We start from the raw sequence: 24,179 nt of genomic DNA on the forward strand, positions 1-24,179 counted from the left end.
CCTTGTACTGAGTCGTTAAGGTCCCACTGCTGGTTTAATGTCTGCCTGATGTGTCTTAAATTCAGTTGAAATTCTTTTATGTAAAATAAGTTTCAGACAGTGGCCCCACAAAACTCTCCTGAAAGGCAAAGATGATACCTTCCCATTCACAGTGATAGCAAAAGGACGTGCAATAGACTGAGATGCATATAACCACCCTTTCCTGCTCCTTGTAACTTTCTTTACAAAGAACAGTGATAATACCATATACCAAACATGGTGCCAGACAGTAGACAACAGCAGGGTGGTCTCTTTCTACCAATAAATCTCAGGTTGCAGATATTTCTTACCAACTTAACATCAGTGTGTTGTTTCAGATCCTCTGTTCATACCAGAACAGGAATCGTAAGATTCACCTCTCACCACAGAAGTTCAGAAGAACTGGAGAAAACGGAGTATGAACACTGCTCCGATTGATTCAGGGACCACAAATAACACAGCATCACATGGGCCTGCTCTGTGTGTTCTCCCATTCTTCAGTTACTTTCATCTCACATCCAGGCATATGAAACATTATTCACTGGCTTTAAAAACACAGCCCACTGTATCTGCTTATGCTAAATCTTTAAGTGGTTTAGCTGTCTGGACTGTGACTGCGCGCTGAAATTCACCATTGCAGACTTTGCACCGAGTCTCTTCCTATACCCTAAGCTCCTTCTTCACCATGCTTGTAAGAAATGCACATTACATGCTAAACTGCACTGACTTCTGTTCTACCTAGATTTAGCAAAAGGCTAATCACACAACAATTTTATTGATGCTCCATTGCGGAGGTCATTGAAGTTTCATCTGAATGAGTTACAGACCTCACTGCTGCCTTTTTTTCCTGCTAATCGAATGTTTCCTAAAGTCCTGTGTACCATTCTTTGCTAGCTTAGTTTCATCATTAGGCTGTAGCTATATCTTTTCTCAAGATAGCCTCTCACTCTTTATCTCCAATCCTGAACAGACTTTGTTTGATTCAGAAGGAAAAAAACAATTAAAACAACAAAAAACAAAAAACATGGTAAAACAACCCCTCCACTTTATTTAAACGTCTCAGCTCTTAATGTTTTACATATATTTCAGAAAAGTAGCCATAAAGCAAAAATGACCTGAAGAACGCTCAGCTCAGGGCTAACAGAATTGCAGATAGTAATGGTCTAAGCGAGGTACACACATCACAGACTGGTGACTTTGCCCTGTTTTCTCATTGGGATGGTGACTGTACCTTTCTATGACTATTTTCTCAGCACTCTCTAAATATACAATATTACAACTAAAAGGGACACGAATTTCTGTTACATAGTTGGATGAGAATTGCACACACATGTAAGCTAAACTTTCAGTTGTGATTATATGTGCAATGCTAAATGAGGTCAAACAACACAAGGAACTACCAGAAACTTAAAAATCTTTATTTACATCTCAGTTTTTGACCAATATTGTGCTCACACATAGCTAAGTATAAATTCAGGCATGTGTTATGTGGAAACAAAGTATTGATTGCCAGATGTATTCTGCTTGCAGTGTTCTTCATTCAAAATCTGGCTTAGACCACTCTACCAAAAATTCCTTTGAAAACACATAATTACTAGCGTACTTTTCCTTACTGTCATGAGTTACTGCCAGCCATTCTGCATAGAAAATTCATGGAAACGCTGACTTCTAAGATGCTTATTTACTTACTTCAAGTGCTCAATATACCTGTAAAATTCCTAGTTAAGGTAAGGTTCAGGATTAAAAATACAGGATCTGAAATAATGTATACTGCAAGCTTTTGCCTTCTTGACCACTGTACAATTTTCAACTCAAAGTAAAGTACTGCATGAAACTTCAATGTAGTATCTCATAGGAAGGGAAGATGATTTGGTTAAAAAAAAAAAGAAAAAAGCCTACACTACGTGTCCAGAAGTAAGCCACTGCCTCCAACCAGCTGTCAAACACCAATATGCATATGTATAGCAATATGGTCTCTTCAGACTCTTTGGAATAATACAGAGACCAAGGGACACCAGCTCCTGCATCAATGAACAAGGGAAGAGACACTGGTGTCATCTATCTGGACTTCAGTAAGGCCTTTGACACGGTATCCCACAACCAGGAAAAATCAGTTCTCACATCACTTACATACCTTCACAAGTTTTCTAGCTTTCCCATCCGCTCCTACAACTTTCCCATCATGACATGTTTACATGTCAACAGAGCATTCCACAAGCACTCTTCAACCATTCATGCAGGTGCTTATCCAATCGGAGCCGTGAGACATTGTTCTTCTAGAGGTGTTCTTGCTTCTCATGCTGTTTATCTTGCTCCACAGAGCACAGAGCACAGAGCTCTCTCCACAGAGAGTTGCTGCTCTCAACAGTTTTTCTTGTATTCCCACAAACAACCAAAAACAATAAAATGAGTGAAAGCATCAAGACATGTGACATAGTAGGCTGTTATCACTGAATTTACTCTAGAAAGCAGTGGTTCTGAATTTTTGGCAAAGGAAAACAAACACCAGTAAGGTGGCCTTAAAATGTTCTCAAAAGACGTAACATCTGCACCATCAAGAGACCTATTTCAACGTGAGCCTTGAGAACTAGATGAGCTTGTTCATAGTTCTTCCCAAAGGGTGATGTATAAGAGATTCTCAGAGACAGCGTCACTCAGTTGTTAACAATGGTTTCCTCTGAAAAAAACAACCCTATATCCCACACACATTCTGTACTTGAATCTATACTTAATTCATTTTCCCCTTCAGAATATAGAGTATTTAGCCATCTGTGACATGGTTACACCTGCTACCAGATTCCCTTTGCTGCTGTGAGCACTGACAATTCAATAAAGTCTAATTGACGACCTTCTTAAAAGGACCCAGCTTAAGAATAATTAGCACACAAATAAGTAACATTCAAGATTCTTGTGATTTGATCAAATTCAGCATGCCTTAGGGAAGATATACTGAGTAGCAATATAAATAATGATCAGATTTACTGCAAAAAAACCCACACAACATTTTATATGTATATGCTTACATCTCTTATTAATTGAAGATTAGCCTCAGGAAAAAAAAAAAAAGTATTGTGAGAAAACTGAGAAATTTTTAAATTAGTGACTTAGACAGTAAAGGCAGTATTCATACAGTTACATGTCAAGACAGACAACAAATTTATCATAGAATCATTGAGACACAGAATTACTTGAGTTGGAAGGAATCTCAAAGCACACCCACTCCCAGCCTCGTGCCATGGGCAGGGCTGCCACGCAACAAGACCACATCCAACATAGTCTTGAGTGCCTCCAGGGATGAGGCACCCACATCTTCTCTAAGCAGCCGTTCCAGAGCCTCAATGCCCTCTGAGTAAAGACATTCCTGCTTACATCTAACTTAAATCTCACCTGTTTTAAAGCCATTCCTCCTTGTCTTATCACTATCAGGCCATGTAAAAAGTCAGTTTGTAAGTTCCCTTTAAATACTGGAAAGCCATAATGAAGTCTCCCCAAAGTCTTCTCTTCTCCAGGCTGAATAAGCCCAGTTCTCTCAGCCTTTCTTCACAGGAGAGGTGTTTGTTCCAGTCCCCCGATCATCTTTATGGTCTTCTCTGGACCCACTCCAACAACTTTATGTCTTTCTTCTGCTGAGGGCCCCAGGCCTGGACACAGTACTGCAGATGAGGTCTCACAGGGACAGAGCAGATGGGGACAATCCCCTCCCTCTCCCTGCTGTCATCCTTTTGTTGATGCAGCCCATGATACAGTCGGCCTTCTGGGCTGCAAGTGCACACTGCGGCTCATGTCCAGGCTTCCATTCATCAGGACCCCCAAGTTCTTCTCCACAGAGCTGCTCTCTTTGGGTTCTTTTCCCAGTCTGTATGCATGTTTGGGATTGCCTCAACACCAGTGCAGATACATTACTGAGAGAAAGGGCTATGTTACAGATAATACAGTCTGTACGGAAAAACTTGATGCTTAGAAAGACATACGTACCGAGAGTTCCCTATATAAGCATCTGTGTGTCTGTGCACATTCTCAAACATATACAATTAACATGCCATTAATCACCTGTTCCTGTGGAAGATTCCGACTACTTAGACTGAGCAAAGAGAGAGACTGGAAAGAATAGCTGCCTATGTTATGCACCAGAAAGAAAAAAAAGAATCAGCAATGAGCCCATAATAACCTTTTGTAGAGCTGAGAGGCTGAAGGCATTGATAAACTAGGGAAAATATCTCGCACACCCTAAATACACGTAACGAAGACATTTAACAAGAAAAATGGTGAAATCTTTTCATTCTGATGGAGGTTTGTTTTGATGTTGAGTCAGAAGTGTGGAGTGCAGAAGTGTTTTGCAGGCATAGCAAGCTTACCTTCCTGCAGTCCTCTGGAAAGTATTCTGTATTTTATCTTCAAAAAAATGGAGCATTTCCACCACAAAGTCTGGCATCACCAATATGATGCAAGTCTCTATTCAAGTTCTTCAGTGTTCTTGACTTCGTACTCTGCAGCACAGTCACACCTCAGCAAGACCTAACCCTCCTCCACTGCTGCAGGCCAGACAGAAAAGGAAAGTGCTGTGACTTGTACCACTTCTCCAGCACACTGAGATGTAGCACAAGTAGGATACTGCACATACCAAAACAAGGAGACAGAGCACTGCGGTATCACACAACAAGGAGCTATCAGTCTGCTGGCCCCTAAATAGAAGCGCTACCTGAAGTGTTAATACAGACCTCACTGTCAGATATCTCCTCAGTGCCAGAGGATTGCACCCTTGTGACATTCCACTGGAGTGTGAGGAAGGGGAGTTAACCTCATTCTACAGAAGGACGGTGAGACTCAATGGAAATTAAGAGACATGCATAAGGTGTGAGTGTCAGACCACTAAACTGATGACCCCACATCATGTAACTTCTTTACAGTTCTCTGTATTTAGCGCTATACTACAAGTTCAGTTGCTTTATTAATATAATTTGTTTCAAACAACATTAGCTGTTCACACTGAAGTTCTCTTTAAAATATATCACCACAATAATATATTTTTTTATCACAGATGGGCTGTTCATCTCAACAAAAAAGAATGTCTGCTCTTACTGATGTGAGCTCAAAGGATATACTTGAATTAAGCCACAGTGGAAAGCAAGACACAAATTGGGCTGCCACATGCACATTGGTGCTGCCTTACTAATGAACAGTCTTGCAGTGTCTGGATGAGAGTCCCCTTCTTGTTTGTGCTGCAGTAATTGTTGGAAACCAAATAAATGGGCAGAAGAGACCATCTGTCCCTTTAGAGCTTTGGGTAGGAGCTGGGAAAGGCGCTGGAAATAGGCAGAGACACACTGTGTCCCAGCTGGAGTGCAGATCCAGACTCCTGCGTGCTCCCCTTTGGCATAACACAGAGGGTTTAGAATGAGGGGCACTAGATAAGAAACTCTGCCTCGGTGAGATCATTTAAGAGACTTCATAAATTCATAACCTCTTCTGGCCTATGCTGGAAATGAGAAGAGATCTTTGATCTTAGCTGACATCACCCTTACAAATTAGGATATCTGCAATGTGATATCTATAATGGGAGACGGGTGTGCTAGATCTGCTCTGTAAGGAACACCTGAGCAGATGATTTCCTAGAGGTTACACCTTCCTACCAGAATTATTCTGTGAATCTAGGTTACATCTTTTACAGAAACCTCAGGAACTGAGCTAGTTTGGGAGTGTTACTGGGTTTTGTTTATTTATCCTTTTTTTTTTTTTTTTTTTTTTTCATTTCTGTGATTGAAATTTTTTAGCACGGAATAGGCTGGAGATGTGTTTCAGACAGGGTTATATGTATTCCAAGAAGATCTGGCTGGCTGACTGAGAGGGAAAGCAAGGACAACCTTCTATCATAGAAGGGAAAACTGTATTCCATTTTCAGCTGCAGTTCAGACAAGGTTTTGTATTATTTTACTTAGCTTTTTTTCCTCTTATGTAAAATTCACTCAGCATTGTCTCCATTACTAAGCAGACACACTGAAATCTGCCAATTTAGTCCAGCCTATATTTAGATCCAGGAAGTTTTATTTTACTTTATCTTTAATAACATCTTTTGCAAGTGATAAGGAGAACATTTTTGGTTCCACACTACCACAAATCTTTCATTTGTGGTAGCTAATGAAAATATAAAACCTATTAGATTACGAAAAGCAGGATGAAAGTGGCTCTAAATATGGTCCTACCTCCTCAATGGCAAGTTAATGACAGTATTACCAATGACCTCCCAAAACCTTCTACCCCAAAACTCCCTCTTAAAAGTTATGTGCTGTGGGCCTCCTAATGAATGTGAGTAATGGTGTATCTTCCTACTACCCCAAGTATACTACATGGACTGCATGGAGGGGTCAGTAATTGCAAATTTATTTTTCTACATAGTGCAGTGAAGTCTCAAAATACTCTTTAAGTGGGACTTAACTCGTGTGTAAAATCTTGCTGACATTTTAATAGGGCCTGGGATGCTCAGTTTTGACCAGTTCTCAGCTGCAAGAGGTAATAGGAGACTGTAATACTCAGGGAAAGCTAAAGCATATGTGTTAAAGACATACGTGAATAAGAACAGGGCCAGACCAAAATAGAGAAGAGGAAGGTCAGTTACACTATTGACCTTGGCATTTAGGTATCCGTGAAACACAGCACCACATGGATATAGCCTTAGCATTGTGCATGAACCTGACTCAAGCAGAATTGTCTTGCGTGTCTTTGAATGCACAGAAAAACTTCTCACATGACCTGGACTAACCTAACTAACCTACTTCCAGGGAACTGAAACTGGACCCCGGACCCTTGTCGAAGGCTGTCACCCACCAGATCTAGTAGGAAGTTCAAATCAAGGAACCAAATAACACTTGCCCAACTACCATTCATGCAAAATTAAACATCCTTTGTTTCATGGAGATAGAACGGGCATAATCCCAGTTACAAAGCAAGATGAACAATTCTTTATTTGTAGTCACAACCTCATAGCCTTTAAGAAAAGGTTTCCTGAATTTTTTTTTAATGCAGGTATGATCACAAAGGCAAGCACGTGCAGGAGAAGACATTCTGCTCTGAGTGTTATTTTGAGTTAGCAGTCATGCACTGCAGTGCAGTGTGCAAACCCTGCAGTTAAATTTCAGGTACCTAGTTTAGATCAGTCATTTAAAACAGTGTTTTTTTCTTGTTATAATTTTCACACAAATCAGCACTTGATGACTAAGATTTCTGGCCCTACAAACCTAAAAGAAGCTCCCTCTTCTCGCTATATATTTCAAGACTACATTTTGAGATGCATGTGGTTCACACAGTAAACATAACAAGAAGATGCTGAGTGTTTGCTGCAGTCTGTCTAGGATGCTCCCATAAATAACAAAACAGTTCAAAATCATGCCAATAAAACCTCATGAAAATATCATCCAGTTTGTCCCACGTTTATCATTAAAGGGGAGAAGGCATATTTATAAAGTGTCATTTTCAAACTGTAGCTTCATCAAAAATACAGAGAGTAAAACAACAAAGCACTTCTTATGGCAGCTTACAACAGATAGTTTCAAAAAAGACTTTTATGGCTTTGGAGGCTTGCTTCTATACATTTGTAGAGTCAGCCCACAGAAAGCAACATACTGGATTAGTTGTTTGGATAGAAGTCAGATCTATCTGTCTCCATAATCTTTAATACAGAAATGAAGTGACGAGTGATTCTTTTCTCTGTTTTGAGGGACATGCAGGTGAAAGGGACTGGAAGAAACAACATCAGTTTGATAAGTGCACAGAAATTTTTGATAGGAAAACAGATTTTCAAAGAAAGGTTGGGGGTTTGGGAGGAAAAGTATGTTTGTATGTGTATGCATGCAATTCTTGCTTATTTGGTTCATGTGGGTTTTCCTCTTGACTAGGTGTACGAATTATTGTAGGAATGTAAAAGTAGAAGCAATCTCAAGAGGACATTTGTTCCACATCACTGACAGATGTCTGTCTGACCCATTTTAAGGATTTGAAGCAAGGATTCTGGAGTATTTTAGAAACCTTGTTCCAGAGAACAAGAGAATCTATCTGAATTACACCTAATCTGAGTATCCCATGCTTCAGCTTTGCCCATCCGTTTCTTTTCACTACATTTTTAGACATGGAGAACAGGTAAGTGTCCTTTTCTCTATAACATTCTTATTAACATTTTTTGTATTGTTGATATATATTATGCCTTTTTTAATTAAAAACAACAACAACAACAAAAGGAGCCAGTTATTTCAGCTTTTCCTGATTTCTAAGCACTGCTCTTTCTCCTTTCAAAATGAAAAAGATATCAAAATTATCTACGATAATTTGACATCACCACTGGACACAGACATAATATTCCTAGGTTGGGCCTCACTATCCAGAGAACAAAATAGATGCTTCTCAGTTACTCACACTTATAACTATGAATATTTATAACAATTTATCCCATCACACAACTTTGTATTTCTGAATTTCATATTTTGTGCTATCTGCTAAACTTCTTTTGTGAAAACTGCTTCCTAACTTGTTGTTTTCCATTCCATATTAGTGTATTTGATGTTTCCTTCCTCAGAAGTGATACTTTACACTTGTCCACATTGAATTTCATCTTACTTCATCTTCAGACTCTTTCTTCAATTTATCAAGTTCAGTATCACCTGCAATTTTTAAAAGTTTTCTACATTTTCTGTCATCAAAGATGTAAATGTAGAATACTACTGGACTTAAGGCAGACCTCTGTGATATCTTATTTGATAAGAAACCACAGTTTTCCCAGTTTGCCAACAAAACATTGATAATTGCTTTACCAATAAGTCCAATTTTTCAAACAGTTTTGCACTCATCACATAATAACTTCATCTAAGCCATATTTCTCCGATTTACTTATTAAAATGTCAGGTGGATGTGTGTCAAAACCCTCACTGAAGTCAAAATCTGTCACATCTGCTGCTTCCCTCTTATCCACTGGGCCAGTTGTCAAAGAAGGAAATTAGATTGCTTTGATGTGATTTGTTCTTGACAAACCTATGCTGGCTCTTATCACCTTATTTTCCTCTACGTGTTTACAAATTGATTGTTCAATAATTTGCTCTTGCATTTTTTCTCAGTATCAAAGTCAACCTGACTGGCCTGAAATTCCCTAAGTCTTCCTGTTTCCCCTTTTTAAAGACAGGTACAGTGTTTGCTTTTCTTCTGTCCTCCAGGACTTCACCCATCCTCCATGAGCTCTCAGAGATAACTGCTAATAGTTCAGAGATCACTTCAGATAGTTCCTGAAGTACTCTGGGGTGAATTTCAACAGGCCCTGCTGACTTGAATGCACTTAACTTTCCTGAATATCTTTAACCTGTTCACTTTTTTTTCCTGTAAATTTAACATCTTTCTGACAAGTGTGTGTTACACAGTTATTTTGCTTAAAGGCAATATTCCTAATACAGTAGTTTTAATTTAGTTGACTTGCAAAGCAGTTATCCTTCACTTCACAACGTCAATAAAGAAAATGGTGGCTATATCCAGTAAACTCCTTATGAACTCACCTAAAACTCACCTAAATCCTAAACTACGAAATTTCAGAAAGTATCTGATATTCTGCCACTGGAGACCAACATATAAGAACTCCAGCTACACTTCATCACTCTCTCATACGCCACAGCTTGTTTTAGGGCAGGGGCAAACCAGCTCTAATTGCAGCAGTTCAATACTTCAGAAGGTGCTTTTCACTTAACCTGAGTGAAATCCAGACATCACCCATTTCTCCATTTATTTTCCCAAACTGGAAATGTTTCCAAAACATAGAAGCTGCTTATACAATCAAATTTCACATAAAATGCAGCAAGGCCATTCAGCAGAAGATAAAACAAAAATATATTGATCAAGAATTACAGATACAGTTCACTTCATCAGATAAGGTTTCTTCAAGATGGATATAGCTACAGATTGACTCTCAGCTATCATCTGTCTGTTTCATGAGCACTGCTCATGTTTACAAAGCAGTCTTCTGTCTCTCAGATATACACTTGACATCCTTGCTGTACTTGCAATTAGGGTAGGAGAGGTCCATTGTTCAAGTTTTCCCCTAAAGTTTTTTTCTGCACTAGTATTCCTCACGAGGGGCCTAAAAGACAAAATATAGATTTTTTTTTCTCTCCTGCACCCTCCCCCCACCTTTTTTTTCCTCCTAAATGGCTTGTTCTTTTTTATTATGTTATCCTGATGGTTTTAATTTTTTACTGCCTACTTTGATGTAGAAACATAAATACAGCCAAAGATGAAGTTCTAACCCTAAGGCCTTGAAACAGCAAGGAAACAGCATTTTCTCCCTGTCCCTCAGAAAAAGGAATAAAATGGCTTAGTTGAAAGAAATCTGTAGCAAGGAGGGTGTGAAGAAACTGTTCAATTTCCTTACCTGTCAATTAACACAAAGGATGCTACTTACATGCTGGAGCAGCCATTCTCACAATCAGGAATCCATCTTTCAGTTTACCCACAGGATACCAAATTATCCCAGCCATGATCTCACAGTGAGCTTTGTGGCAGTTATTGCTGTCAGTTCTGGGGGAAGCCTCAGGGAAGGAACCAGGAAACCATATGAGCACAAGATCACCACAGGGCTGGTGCCTGGCAGTAGTGATGCAAGAACTTCGAGCAAGAACATTTCATGAGCTAATAAGCTCATCTGTAATGATAGAGGTGATTCCTTGGAGGAAAAAGAAGAAAAAAAAAAAAGCTATTCTCTGACTGCTATTAAAGTCAAGAAAATTATCACTAAGTTAAAGGCTTCCAAATGAAAAGGTATTTGAAGATATTTGATTTCAGTAAAGATATTAGAAAAGTGTCTGAGGTAAAAATTGCAGAAGCAACCACCAGTGACAGCAGCAAGCCCTGCTGGTGCTATACGCATTAGTTATGGATTGGATCAGACTGGATTTCAAGTGGTCTAGGATCCACCCCACAAAAAACAGATCAGCAGGATGGTGATCCCACAGCCTCTCTGGCAACCTGTTTCTTGGTCAGACCAGATGCCAGGGACAAAATTTGCAAGCTGTCCCCACATCCTGTTGTTGTGCACCCCAGGAAGAACCAGGCCTCTGGTCCCTCTTGCTTTGGGGCTTTCTGTCCATGGCAGTGCTCATTTTGTCCTGCTGCACCAACATTTCTGTCTCACCTCTGACATAGTGTGTGGTAATTGCCTTCACTGAACTTCATGGGGCTCCTATCAACCCATTTCCTCAGCTGACAGTTACTGTAGGCCAGTTGCTGTTTCTATACTGTGGTCAGTCTGCAATTATCCTGCAGAAACACAGAAATGCAAGATGAAAGACCTTGGGCCAATATCCCATAAAAGAGAACAAGGCAGAAAATGAGCAGAATGATATAGCAATGCCAATGCCAATGGAGATACAGAGATTCATCAAGAATTAGTACACAATACAGTGGCATAAAATTGCCAGACCTCAAATCTTCCAGTCTTTCAGCCTTTCCAGTCACCAAAATGATACCACCAGAGCTACTCAGAGTAAAAGAAAGCTTTTGTGAAGAAACGTGGCAGGAAAATACCAACTTCAATAGTGTTAAACTCTTCTCTCATTCCCACAGTTATCCATCCAGACTAGGAAAGACTTTTGCAAATAAGAAAGCCCAGAAGAGCACTCTCTAAGACACAGTGCAGAGAGAGAGACCTCATTTTTCTTAACTGTCAGACACTTATTCCAGAAAGGAATAAAAAATGTTGATTGCAGCCAAAAATCACAGACATCAACCAACAGTAAGCTCTAAAGATGCTTTTTCATGAGGGAAATTGGGATGGGCAAAAGCAGAGGAACACATTCATATCTGGATCCATATCTAAGGTTCCTATCCATTTACGAGAAGTTGGAAGCTGAGTTATACTTGAGGCCAAGCACAGCTCCACCAGAAATGAGAACTGAGGAAAATAATAAAATAGTGTTCAACTTCAGCACATATTAGTGATAACTATAATGATTCTTGCACTCTAGAAGCAGAAAGATCATGCTTATTGCAACACACAAAAAGCACAATTCAACAAAGATATGTGCAGGCATAAAAACAGATAATAGTTATAAAAAGAGGCTTCCATTAATGACTCTAAAATAAGGAGAAGTAATTCACAAACCTTCTATCTTCTTTCTACAACCAGAGTGGGCACAGTGTTTTCTGGAACAATAGGACTGTCGTTCAGGACAAGACACCACTAGCCTCATCTTCTTCTTTGCCAATTCCTAGTGTGCTCTCTGAAAGAGAAGACCTTAAAACACACACTAGCAGCAGATGTGCCATGCTATTGGCGGAGACAAGTTGACCAACATCAGAGTGTTGCCAACTTTTTATTTGGTTCCAGAAGTGAAATTGTACTGTTCTTGCAGTGATCAAGTATTACCAAAACAAATCATCAGAACTGCATACTGTTCAACATTTTCTGTGGTAACTTAGAATAAGGTGGCAGAAGGAAATAACCACGTCATTCATGTTTGCCCAAGGCACAGTTTAAAACTAAGTTCCCCTCTAGTGAGTCAGGCTGATGTTTTCCTCTTACGCTAGTGTTCCCTACAAAAAGGTGCCATGATGTACACTGGATATACAGCTCCACACTGGAGAGATGAAAGGTTGTCTTCACTGGCTGCAGTAAAAAACTTCAATTGGGAGGGGATAGACAGAGATTCATTTCTTTGTGTTTAGTCTGGTGATATGTTCCTGCAGTTTCCCTGTCAAACTGAAAGCCAAAAGAGATCTTATGAGATTATATGTCCATGGCTTTCTGTAAGATGACTTTTCTCTTTAACGTGGCCTGGAGTGAGACCAATGTAGGTCTTCCCCCACCACAGAAATTTCAATTATTGTTAATTCAACTATAGTGTGTTGAAACCTCTGACCTGGCAGGCTTTTTTTTTTTCCTTGTTTTTTTTTTCCCCCCTTAATTTCTTCATTTTATTGAGGGAGAACAACCAAAACCTAATAAAGTTATTTCTATGTGGGCAATTTTCTCCAAGATCTATTTTTTGGGGTATATTTTTCAATGTACTCCTTAGGCATGGTCTGGAATCCTGCCCATGGACATGCAGAAGCAGTTTGGACAAAAGGGAAAGTATTGTTTGCTATCCACCTCTGAGAAAAAGACTATCTCAGTAAAAGAGAATTGAAGAACAGGAACATTCATTTAATATAGATATATCATACGAACAACAAAAAAACACTGAGTTTATTCCAGAGAGTCGAACAGTAAAATCTGGCCTGAAGAATTAAGCGGCTGGCTGGAGAACCAAACTCACTCCTCCCTCCAGTTCCTCCGATCCTGGCAATGAGCACATCTTTTTCTGGTCAGGGGGAATGCAAGTTTGGCAGGCCAAGTGGTGACATGACCTTTATAAAAATAAGAAATTAGCAAGAATGGCTACTTCCTCTGTTTATGTGGCAAAGTTGGCCCTCACCAAAGATGTCAGTCAAGTGCCAGGCTTTTCTCCTACTCTTCCTTTGTGGTTTTTTTTAGCAGTCTTCAGACTAATTTCTTTGTTCTTTCAACATAGCAGGTGATCTCTGTTGGGCAGCCAGTAAAATAAATTTATGAACTGTCTGAAAAAGCCCAAAGGGCATCAAGCTGACTTTTTGTTGTTTATTTGGTTTATTGTTAAGGGTACAGCCAGGGTATGGGAGGCAGGTGGTCAGATCTCCAGCTGATGTAAAGCAGCACTCTTTTATTGACTTTAAACTCAGTGGAGCTACTTCTGGTCAAGCCCTTGCTGTTGTAACTCAGCTGCTGGAGAAACATCAGCAGAAGATCTGACCTACCTATTTCTTCGTGCCTGTTAAATGATAAGTACATTTTCCCTCCAGTGGAGTTCGGATAATGCTGCTTTCCTGGGGTGTCTTCATAAACAAGAAGATACCGAGGAGGCTTTCTCAAATGCTGTCTGAACCACAGTGGGACAGGATTTTAAACAAAGGAGACCTGAAACTGCCTGACTAAGTCTGCAAAATTTAAGCTTGTACTTGTGCACTCAGCTGTTCTGAGGACATGCAAGGGGTAGGCCATGTTTGCATACACTTTAAATGCATTCCTGACACATAAACACTACAGCTAAGAAAGGGGAAACAAAATCAGAAAACAATCTGAACTATATTTGATGTCTTTCCCTTCCTCTCAGCCCTCTTGTTTCTCATCCAGGTACACTGTTCACACTGAGATGATAAGTGAAAACTGAAGTGCAGATGAACAGTGTGCACATCTCCTTTTATATGTTTACTTATTTATATATGCCTTTGGATCCCACTGCATTTTTCACACGTGTAGCAACAAACAATGCCTGTGTCCTGCTCTGACTCCAGCTCAGGCAGTTGTATCCTGCCTTACTAATGACCTCCCTAGAGCTTCGTATGTATGCTGGTTTTATTTCTCAGCTTTCTGTCCTAAACAGTCTTTCTTCCTTTGATGCAAAGCTGGTTCCTTCAACACATCATTTGAGCATTGCCAACAGAAGATTACTCTTGTATGTCCTCTGCTTTTAAACACCTCCTGGTGCTATTACACCTTTGAGGGAATTTCTAGGTAAAATTATTTATTTGTAAATCCAGAGCTCCCAATGCACATTTGGTTTAAGGCTAAAGTCCTTCATGTTTTCACCTAGCTGGTGCTAGGAGGAAAAGGGGAAATATCTCATATGATTTCTTCATCACATAAGTAGACAATACCTGTCTACTGTTCACCTCAGAGTTACACTGTAAAGATGAGATTAACACCTAAGAATCATGTTCAGACAACATACATATATGGCATATTTTAATAAAAAATATTGCTTTCACTTGAAGACAGTCCCAATTGTTTACTCTGTCTTTGTCTTTCTTTTGGATGCTCTGAAACTACTGTTTACTCTCTGGCACAAGTACACATTAACCAGGACTGATATGAGAAAGCCTGCTAAATGAGCTGCACAACTAGAGCTTTAGCATTGCTAAATAAAGGGAAGCATTCATCTACTCAGTGTTATTTCCATGGCTCTGGGTTTCCTGACATGTCAAGGCCAGCTTCCTGCTGACTTATGGGCCACATTCCCTGCCATGGCTGAAGGCATAGTGTATCTAACTTCCTTCCAAACCACACCTTGGACCCATCTCAAGTTTGAATGACTCCACACGACCTCGGAGGGTAAACCTCCTTCTATTTACTTAAACACATGCTGCCTGGTAAAAAACTCTCCTGTGGCAAAGGGAAGCATTTCTGGATTCCACTCTGCAGAGCAATGAAAAAAGGGTGATTCCACTCACCTTTGATTGCTGCCATAGCTACTGTGATTCTCTTCCTCAGAATGAAGATAAACGCAGGCATGGTGCTCTCTTGTTTCAGTCACACAGGAAGTCGGACAACAGTGGCCTTGAAGTCTGTGATTGTGCTCCACATTAGATGTTAACTCTCACTCCCCTTTGATGACTTCTCTTGGAAGAAAAGAAAAAAAGTGAGCTACAAGTAGTGGGTTGCAAACGACAGAGCACACTGGCCAGGGTTCTTCACAGAAGAATCAGATAAAAAGATGGAAGTGAGATGGGTAATATTCTGTATTGTTGATTGATGTAGGATGGAGGCAAAACTTCAGGCAGAAATTTTAAGGAGAAAGAAAAGTAATGTTTTTAATGAACATGTGAACACCAATTTTGAAGGCCACCTGCACATCATTTGTAGATTTCCTGTGACAATAGTGCCTTGATGGCTGTAAACAATGCTCTTGGCTACGTTAACAACAAAGAGCAGAGTGAACTTTGTTGAGAACTCTATCCTTTATGGAAACTTTTGTTAAATATCTTCTTTCAAGAATGAGAGAAGTTTAAAAAAAAAATAAATCATTTTTCCTTCTGCTTTTTTTCAAACAGCTCTCAAAATAGCTTTACAAGACTGGTAGACAGACTCTAGTATTTACTGTGTATATGGACAGCTCACATGGATTAGGAAGAATATGTTCTGCCTTGTGTCACAGTTTGATACAATTGCCTAACTGCATTTTGGATATTTCCCTCTCCACTTATTAATTTGTGGTTTGACTCTGTCAAAATCAAAATGAGAATAATCAGTGCTCTGATCTAATATGGCTTCTCTGTTCCTGCAGGTTTTTGGAAGATATTGGACCACAAAACTGGGACTTTAGAACTCATTCCAAGAATCACTTCCTTACCTAAGCATCAAGAATCCACCAAGAAACAAAGAAATCCTCTTGAAGTAATGACAAGCTTGGTAACTAACCACAGTGACTTGCGATTGAGGAAAGGAAATGCAGACTCTTCCTACACATGGAGACAATTTGACAGATAATTACTCCTGTGAGTCATTCATGGAGTAGACTTCCTCTGATAAGAAGCAAATTGCCATCATTCCTTTTGTTCCTTCCTTAGTCTCTTGACAGAGACAGCTTCAGGATGGGTGGCCTCTATGGTCAGGAGCTCTTTAAGCACAGAGGCAGAGCCCAGCATTTTTAGGTTCACAGGTATTCAGCTGCTGAGGTTAAATGTTTTTAGAGCACACTTCTGACAACCCTGACCTGACTGCATTTTGTTCAAGGGGACCCCACGGGAAAGTAGTTTGTCCTCCAACATCTGCCCCTCTGTTCTGTTTGCACAGCAGGATAACCTGTGACTCCGGGACTGGATGGACTCTGCTCAAGACACAGCATTTCTCGATGTTTTTGGCATTACTGTTCCCTTATTCATGACTTGTCCTCAGTGGAAGAGATGTGACACATGCAACTTGAAAAGGGATTAATACAAACACACACAATCACGCTCTGCTCTGGATATACTGGAAAATATCACTGTGCCTCTCTGAAACATTGTCCTATGTGAACTTGATCAAGCTTTCTTCACAGACCATCAAGAGATTCCTGCTAGGGGTTCACTGGGTGTTGGACTCAGACCTGGGAGAATCAGGCATAACCTTTTAAATAGCTTATAGTAATAGTTACTTAGATTGCAGTGATTTTATAAGCCTTCCTGTTATCACAGTTCACACACTTCCCTCCAAGTAGGAAAGTTGGGAATATATCTGGCTCATGGAATGAGAACGATTACAACATCCTTCAGTTACTATCATAGCCAGTTTCCAATTCTCAGTCACCAGTCTCTCAGTAGGAGGCAAGCACCCAGTCGGTGAGAATGAGCATCATGTTAGGAATACAAAGCACTTAATAAAAGGAAGACTTGCATCTCCAAAGTGCAGAAAGACACTAACATTTGATTACCTGGAAAGAGACTCCAGGGAGAAATTCATGACCACAGAAAATAGTTTCCAAATTAAATAGGGTACAATACAAGCATTCAAAACTAGATGCAAACTGTGTAAAATTGATTTTTCCAAGAAAACATAAAATGGTGAATTTAGCAATAACTTGCAACGGGGTCTGAATCTCTTTTGCTTTGAGTTTGCTTAGGCCATTTACATACAAGCCAAAAAAGCCAAAGTTGCCATCAGTTGGTTGAGAGTTGGCTTTATGTCTGCTTTCCATTGCTGCAAACTACAGTGTAAGATGCTCGCAAAGAAGCTGAAGAAGTTCTACTGTTTCCACATTTCAGCAGAAATAAGGGTTTATGGGAGGAACAAAAATTGTTTAAATGTTTGCAGTAAAATCTGAGCAAAAAGAAGAAATCTGATGGGACTGTGCAACACATTTGTTTCACATGGTCACTTGAGGCTGATTCAAGTATGCAGACAGCGAGACATACAACTTTGCAGCAAGGCTACTATCTTCCTAAGTAAGTCCTACAAATTGCTGTGTTGCTGCTCCTGACTCAAGAGCACAAGGCAGAAAAGCAGAGATTATGATCAGAGGAGAGAAGTACACAAATAATCACAGACATTATTCAGAGCATCAGACACTTAGACCTGGAACTGAAAGCCTGCTAAACTCACCACATTGTTTTCAATGGGCTTTGGATCTGCCACTAATCCAGCAAATTTTAGGGTGGGATTTCTTCTCTCCAGATAGGTTCTTAACAGACAACTTTTTCATTTCATCACAGAAGAACAGATGAAAAACAGCTTTCAGTTATGTTAGGGATGGAGAGGTAGAATATGTGTCCTCAATTAATTTACACAATTTAAATAAAATATCATCCTCCCTCACTTTTATTTATTATGAAGTTCTCTAGACCCTAATACTAACCTTTGCACAACTCAGGCCACCAAGATGGAAAGCAGCTTGTCCAGTGTTACCTGCCATTGATACTGGTGATCTCTACTGGAAAGCCTCAGTGGGGACAGCCCTCACCTCACCAGAGGGTCATTCTGCTGCCCCTTGGCTGGAAGGAAGAGAAAGAAATGTCTTCATCTGATCTTAGTGGTTAGAGTGAGCTTTATGTCTTTTGTCCTGAAGGTGGAGCAAGCTGAAGAGACCCAAAAATAATTTCTTGACTACAAAGTACTTTTACCTTACCTTAAGTAAGTTTGACTTTCTGGATGCCGTTTCTGCTTATTCCACAACCATTCATTCATTAGCTTCTTAGGAGATGCAATACTTCAGTGTAACTATGGAGTTGGGATATTCTTTACCTCCCTGCATGGCTCATCTAGAATAAAATGTAACCTGGCATTAGCAGGTGGTGTTACAGGAGTCTGTTTCATTGATTGAGCTTAAACACATGAAAAATATGACTGATGGAAGGCAGAGATTGAGCAGGTCCTGTCAACAAAATATGAACAACCACATTAACAAATACACACCAGTATCAGAAAATGTTTGCTTTGACTACATGCTGCTTGTTTTTTTTTTGTTTTTTTTTTTTTTTTCCCCCCGAATGGCTTGCCCAGAAGAAATTACTGTGAGGCAAAACTATCCTGGGCTGCATCAAAAGCAGTTTGACCAGGATGAGAGAGGTAATCCTGCCCCTCTGCTCTTCACTGGCGAGGCCTCATCTGGAGTACTGCATCCAGGTGTGGAGTCCTCAATGTAGGAGAGATATGGACCTAATGGAACACACCCAGAGGAGGGCCACAAAAATATCCGAGGAATGGAACACCTCTCCTGTGAGGATAGGCTGAGACATCTGGGGCTGTTCAGACTGGAGAAGAGAATGCTCTGAGAAGACTTGATAGCAGTCTTTCAGTACCAAATGGGCTACAAGAAAGAAGGGAACAGACTCTTTATCAGGGTTTGTTGTGACAGCACAAGCGGAAATGGTTTCAAATGAAAAGAGGGGAGATTTAGATTGGATATAAGGAGGAATTTTTTTACAGTAAGGAGGATAAGGCACTGGCACAGGTTGCCAGAGAGGTGGTGGATGCCCCATCCCTGGAAACACTCAAGGTCAGGCTGGATGGGGCTCTGAGCACTGATCTAGTGTAGGTGTCACTGCTCATTGCAGGGGAACAGGACTAGATGGCCTTTAAGGATCCCTTCCAGCTCAAACGATTCTATGATTCTATGACAATGAAAAAGTGATTAAAATTTTTCATAAGGTGATGACATTTCAGTACTTTAGCAAACACTTTAAATATACTTTTCGGCGTTGGTGTAACATGCACCCTCCAGTCTGATCTAACCCCCTGCTGAAGTCAGCAGAACTTTGCCCATTCATTTAAATGAATGTATTTCAAGCCTCATGTGTGTACTTGTTCAACACTGTCTTTAAACCTGATGTATTTATTCACATGCTTCAAAAAGAACGATCAGACAGGTGGAAATTGTGCAAACATCACATTTTCATTCCAGTTCCAAATGCAGGACTTGATTGGCGTGAGTCTGTGCAGAGCAAGTGACAGAACTCTTCTGAACCTGATAGAGAGGCCCCATCTCATGCACTGTGTTACTGCCTCCCATGCTAAAGCACAAAATGTCACACAGAGTGACTTAAGCAGTACCACCACTCAGACAAACTGAGGCCCCACTGAAGGCATTACTCAGGGTCTCCCATTGGCTTCCTCCCATTGCGGGGTGGATCACATACATATATATGCACAGCTGGACTAAAAAGGGGGGGGTCAGGATGCAAAAAAAACCACTGAGAAATAGCAGAGGGCAAGTAAGGAAGGAGTCAGAAGGCAAAAAAAAAGGCATCCTCTCAAATGCAGTAGCTGCCTAATCCCAGTGAATAGTTCAGCTAGACATCCCACTAGGGCAGTAGCATGGGCTGACACAAACCATTGCATTATAAGCAGAACGCGGTATATTTGGGACCCGTTAATTCTTTCCACTGCAGTTAAAGCAGCTTGTCCAAGAAAAGCCTATCAATTTAATCCTGCCTACAGAGCACCAGGGCTGTCATTTCCCACCTGTGCTACAGAACTATCTGTGTATATTCATGAAGAGTGGTCTTATTACTAAGAATACACCTAATGTGTACTTCACTGTAGCAAGAGACAAGTTACAACAGCCCTATTAAAGAAAATCGCAGAGATCACAGAATTAACACATTCTGTTTAAAGGCAGCCATACTTACACTTGATTGCACAACTAGAGACAAGTTTGCTATGCACCTCATCTTTCATGAACTCTCATCTTCACTAGTTTAAAACATAAGATAAGAGGAACCCAGCTGTGCCTTGGCAAAGGAATAGGGGACAATATCAAATGATAAGCTAGGCATATTTATATGTGTAAACAAATTCTAAAAAAGGAAACGTTAGCTTTAATGAGTACTTGATAATATGGGATAAACATAGGGAGACTTGAAAGCAACAAATAGCCAATAATTTACAACATCAAAACCAGCAATTGCAGGTCTTAGCAAGTAAATGAGATGTGAACGAGTAGGTATGTGTAAGAAAGGAACAACAGTAAGTACTTTGATCATTGGTAAGAATGAGTGCTTTACAACAGAGAACATAAAATTGATCTTATCATTATTTGTAAATGCTGATCATTTTGTAAGTTTGACTTGGCCAGATCATAGTAAGGAAGTCACATTCAATTTAATCTAGAGTGGTGATTCTGGAAAGATGAGATAAGCAGCCATCAGGAAGCATGCAGGGGGAACTCAGCACTGTTAGCACCCCACAGGTTTAGGTGACAATACTGGATTTGAAAGTCAGAGAAGCACCCTTACATGTTTCCACATGAAGGGTGTGTTTAGGAGGAATGACTTAATGACTCGAAAGTGAATTATATAAGGCAGTTACATGCTTTTTGTTCAAAAAAATATTTAAAAAAAATAAACAAAGAGTCACAATAAAAAGGAACACAGACTGGAGAATGTTAATGTCAGTAGTAGAGACAGCCTGGGAAACTATTTTAGGAGATCAAGAGGAAAAATATTTAGAAAAGCATGAGTTGATTAAGAACAGGCAATGTGAATATCTAGAAGAAGGGATCAAGTCTCACTTGTTGGAATTCACCACGAACGATGCCTCTCAGGTCCAACAACGCTGCACATTTGGAGCAGCAGTGAGGCCTGCTGTCATCTCCACAGAAACTCTTACACACCCTGGATCAGTTTATAGCTTTTTGTGGCCTGTGCAGAACCTGAGACTTCCCAGCTCCTGCAGGAAGGAAATAACACAGTAAAGAGCTTGATTCTATAGCTAGAAAATCCCCTCTGAATTAAACCCAGAGAGCAAGAGGAATCTGCTTCAGAATGCCTTAATGCTCTTTGATGCACAGCCAAAGACCATTCTACTCTTTATATTTCCAGCACATTTAGTCTTAGTCTGCTCAGTTCTGCATTTTTCACATAGCTAGCCCCTGTCAACGAAGGAAGGGCTGTGACCATTGCTGTACAGATCGGGGCAAGCATGCTTACAAAAGAATCATATCTAGCATATGAGGAAAGAAAGTATATTTTTCATTTACTTGTCAGCAGACATGCTAGGAGTGTCAGTAAAAAGTAAGGCTATCTCATCATTCTCAGAAGAGGATGGGCCAGGAAAATCAATGCAGCTCCATTTATTTAAATTCCATCATGCCCAGTTAGGGAGCAAGGACATGGGAAGCAAGTGGAACAGGTAGATCAGAACTATGAACATGACTTAAGCAACACCAGCTGTGGATCTACTTTGGTGAGAAAGTCAGGATAATGCTGCCTGAGCCATTTAAAATCTCAGTTTTGCAAGCTGAGAGCTTATGACAATTTGCTGAACAAGAAGCTAAAAAGGAGAATTATTGCTCCTTGCTCAATAATAGGAACAATGAGTAAGAAAGGTCACCATGGTCTAGGTAATCATGCTCAGTAAATCTCATGCTCTTCACAAATGCAGGTCCTAATAGGTGTCCAGCAGTGATGGTCATATCAGGACACTGAAAGTAGTGCAGGAAAAGTGGCACAGCAGGAATCGGGCACTCACTTTTTACAAGGAATGACTCAACAGTATGCATGCTAGCAAGGAGGCTCCTGCAGTTTTCTTGGGTCACAGGCACAGAGAAAGCAGACCATGGTCCATCCAGACCTTGCCAGTTCCAGAATTTGTGTTAGGGGAATTGCAAGATTACATTCAGGAACTATGCCCTTTCAAAAACACTGTTTATACTCAACACACAGCATTGCTGCAGGAATCCTCTTTAAGCCACTCATTATTTTGTAGCCCTCTATCCTGCGTTCCTCTTATCTCCCTCTTTCTCAGGAGATCAGTCCTGACCTTTTCATCACGCCAATCCACTGATGGCTTTTCTTAAGTCTCTCAAAATGAATGCATCAAGCTGCCAGCAGCTGGAATATGTTTGCATTTAAGAGGAACTTTGCAGCCCACCCGAGTCAGGCAAGAACGGTGCACACTTCTCGGAGATGAAAAGGATTAGGAAACAGAGGGTCTGATGCTGCTGTGATTCAGTGGGTCCCTTGTGTGCAGAAGAATGAGGGGGGAGAGATGGTGCTCTCATGGAGAACAAGGACAGGTGGGATCTATATACCAGTGTTGCCATCTCAGACGCCTGTGGAGAAGAAAAAATAAATACTTGATAAAGTGCTTTAAGGGTTAAGAACTTCAAGGGGATAGCCTGCACAGTCTCAAAGAAGAGATAATAAAGAGCCTGTAACACTAGATCCAGCCTCTATGTAAAGATAATCTACTTGATGGGGACTTAATCCTAGCAAAGGCTCTATAAAGTCTGGGAAAAAAAAGAGGGGATAGCGTGAACCCTGAATAGTTTAATTGATCCCAAAAGTAGAGTCTCTTTTTATATGTAAATCTCCCACCTCTCTTCAACCTCTTGATCATTCAGGGTCTAATCAAGGAGTTTCCAAAAAGACATCTGCTGTCAGCAGGAAAAGCCATCCCCTTGTTTAAAGCTCTTCTTTTTCACCCAAGGCTTGAAGATGTGACTCCCCTCAAACTCTTTCAGCTGCAAAAGCTCATACTGCTGACATGGACATCCTCTGGTGCAGATGATGGGGCCTCAATGCAGACAAGGAGGCCTCAGAAGGCACAGCAGAAAGAGAGGTAAAACCAAAGGGCACAAAGGAGCACAGAGGATCACTTCAGCAAGTTACTTTTCTGCACTTTCACATGCTGAAAATGAGAGAAGTCAGCAGGAGAGAAGCCATTTTAAATGAAGATCTTTGCTTTGGCAACTGGCGATCTCTATTGCAGGACCAAGAGGAATTACCCAACAGGCTTCTCAGGTTCTAGAAAACAGCATAATTCAGCTTGCTGCCCTCACAGCTATGGTATTTTGAAGGATGCAAGAAAAGGCATAAAAGACTTCAGGTGGAATAGGGCAAAACCTTCGATTCAAGAACTGAAAGCCTGGCAGGTATGCTCTATCTCCATCAGCTGAGATCAGACAGAGAAGCAACAAGACCATGGCTGATGTCGATGGCATCTCTCCAACCTGCCCCACTAGGAAGAAGCACAGTCATGTGGAGGGAATGGGGAACACGAATTTTTCCCTTTCTAACACAAATCCCACAAACACCAGTGGGAACAGGTTAGAGATTCTCTGGTCCCTCCAAGAAAGCTCCCTCCTTGGAGGCTGCTGCCCAGGCTTCCTGATGGTCAAAAATCCTCACTCCTCTTCCTGAAGGCTGCTCTGCAGTGTGGGGTGCCAGGAAGGGTTGCTGAAGCAGGTGAGGAGAGTTCCTCACCAGAGGGTAACTATTTAAGTGTTTCTTCCTAGTTTTTTCTCACTTATCAGCTGCTTCTTCTTTCTCCTTTATTCTGAAGGAAGAAGTAAGTTTGAGGAAGCAAGAAGCTCCAGAGGTTTACCTGTAAGCCAGAGTGAGAGCCAGGCTCCTCCTCTTCTCACTCTCTG

General features: G+C 40.6%; 1 long non-coding RNA gene across 1 annotated transcript; it reads right to left on the reverse strand.

Annotated features, from left to right (window-relative positions):
* Positions 1 to 273: 273 nt before the first annotated feature.
* Positions 274 to 24,179, reverse strand: LOC146542287 (uncharacterized). The gene is made up of 11 exons (XR_014880524.1): positions 24,134 to 24,179; positions 22,679 to 22,859; positions 21,318 to 21,475; positions 18,435 to 18,567; positions 18,165 to 18,300; positions 16,185 to 16,293; positions 15,286 to 15,453; positions 12,143 to 12,260; positions 11,174 to 11,298; positions 10,445 to 10,705; positions 274 to 10,123 (listed from the first exon to the last, which is right to left on the reverse strand). It is a non-coding gene; the product is annotated as an uncharacterized LOC146542287 (long non-coding RNA).

This window comes from Meleagris gallopavo, chromosome Z (assembly GCF_905368555.1).
Source record: "Meleagris gallopavo chromosome Z, MGAL_WU_HG_1.1, whole genome shotgun sequence".
Taxonomy (NCBI): Eukaryota; Metazoa; Chordata; class Aves; order Galliformes; family Phasianidae; genus Meleagris; species Meleagris gallopavo.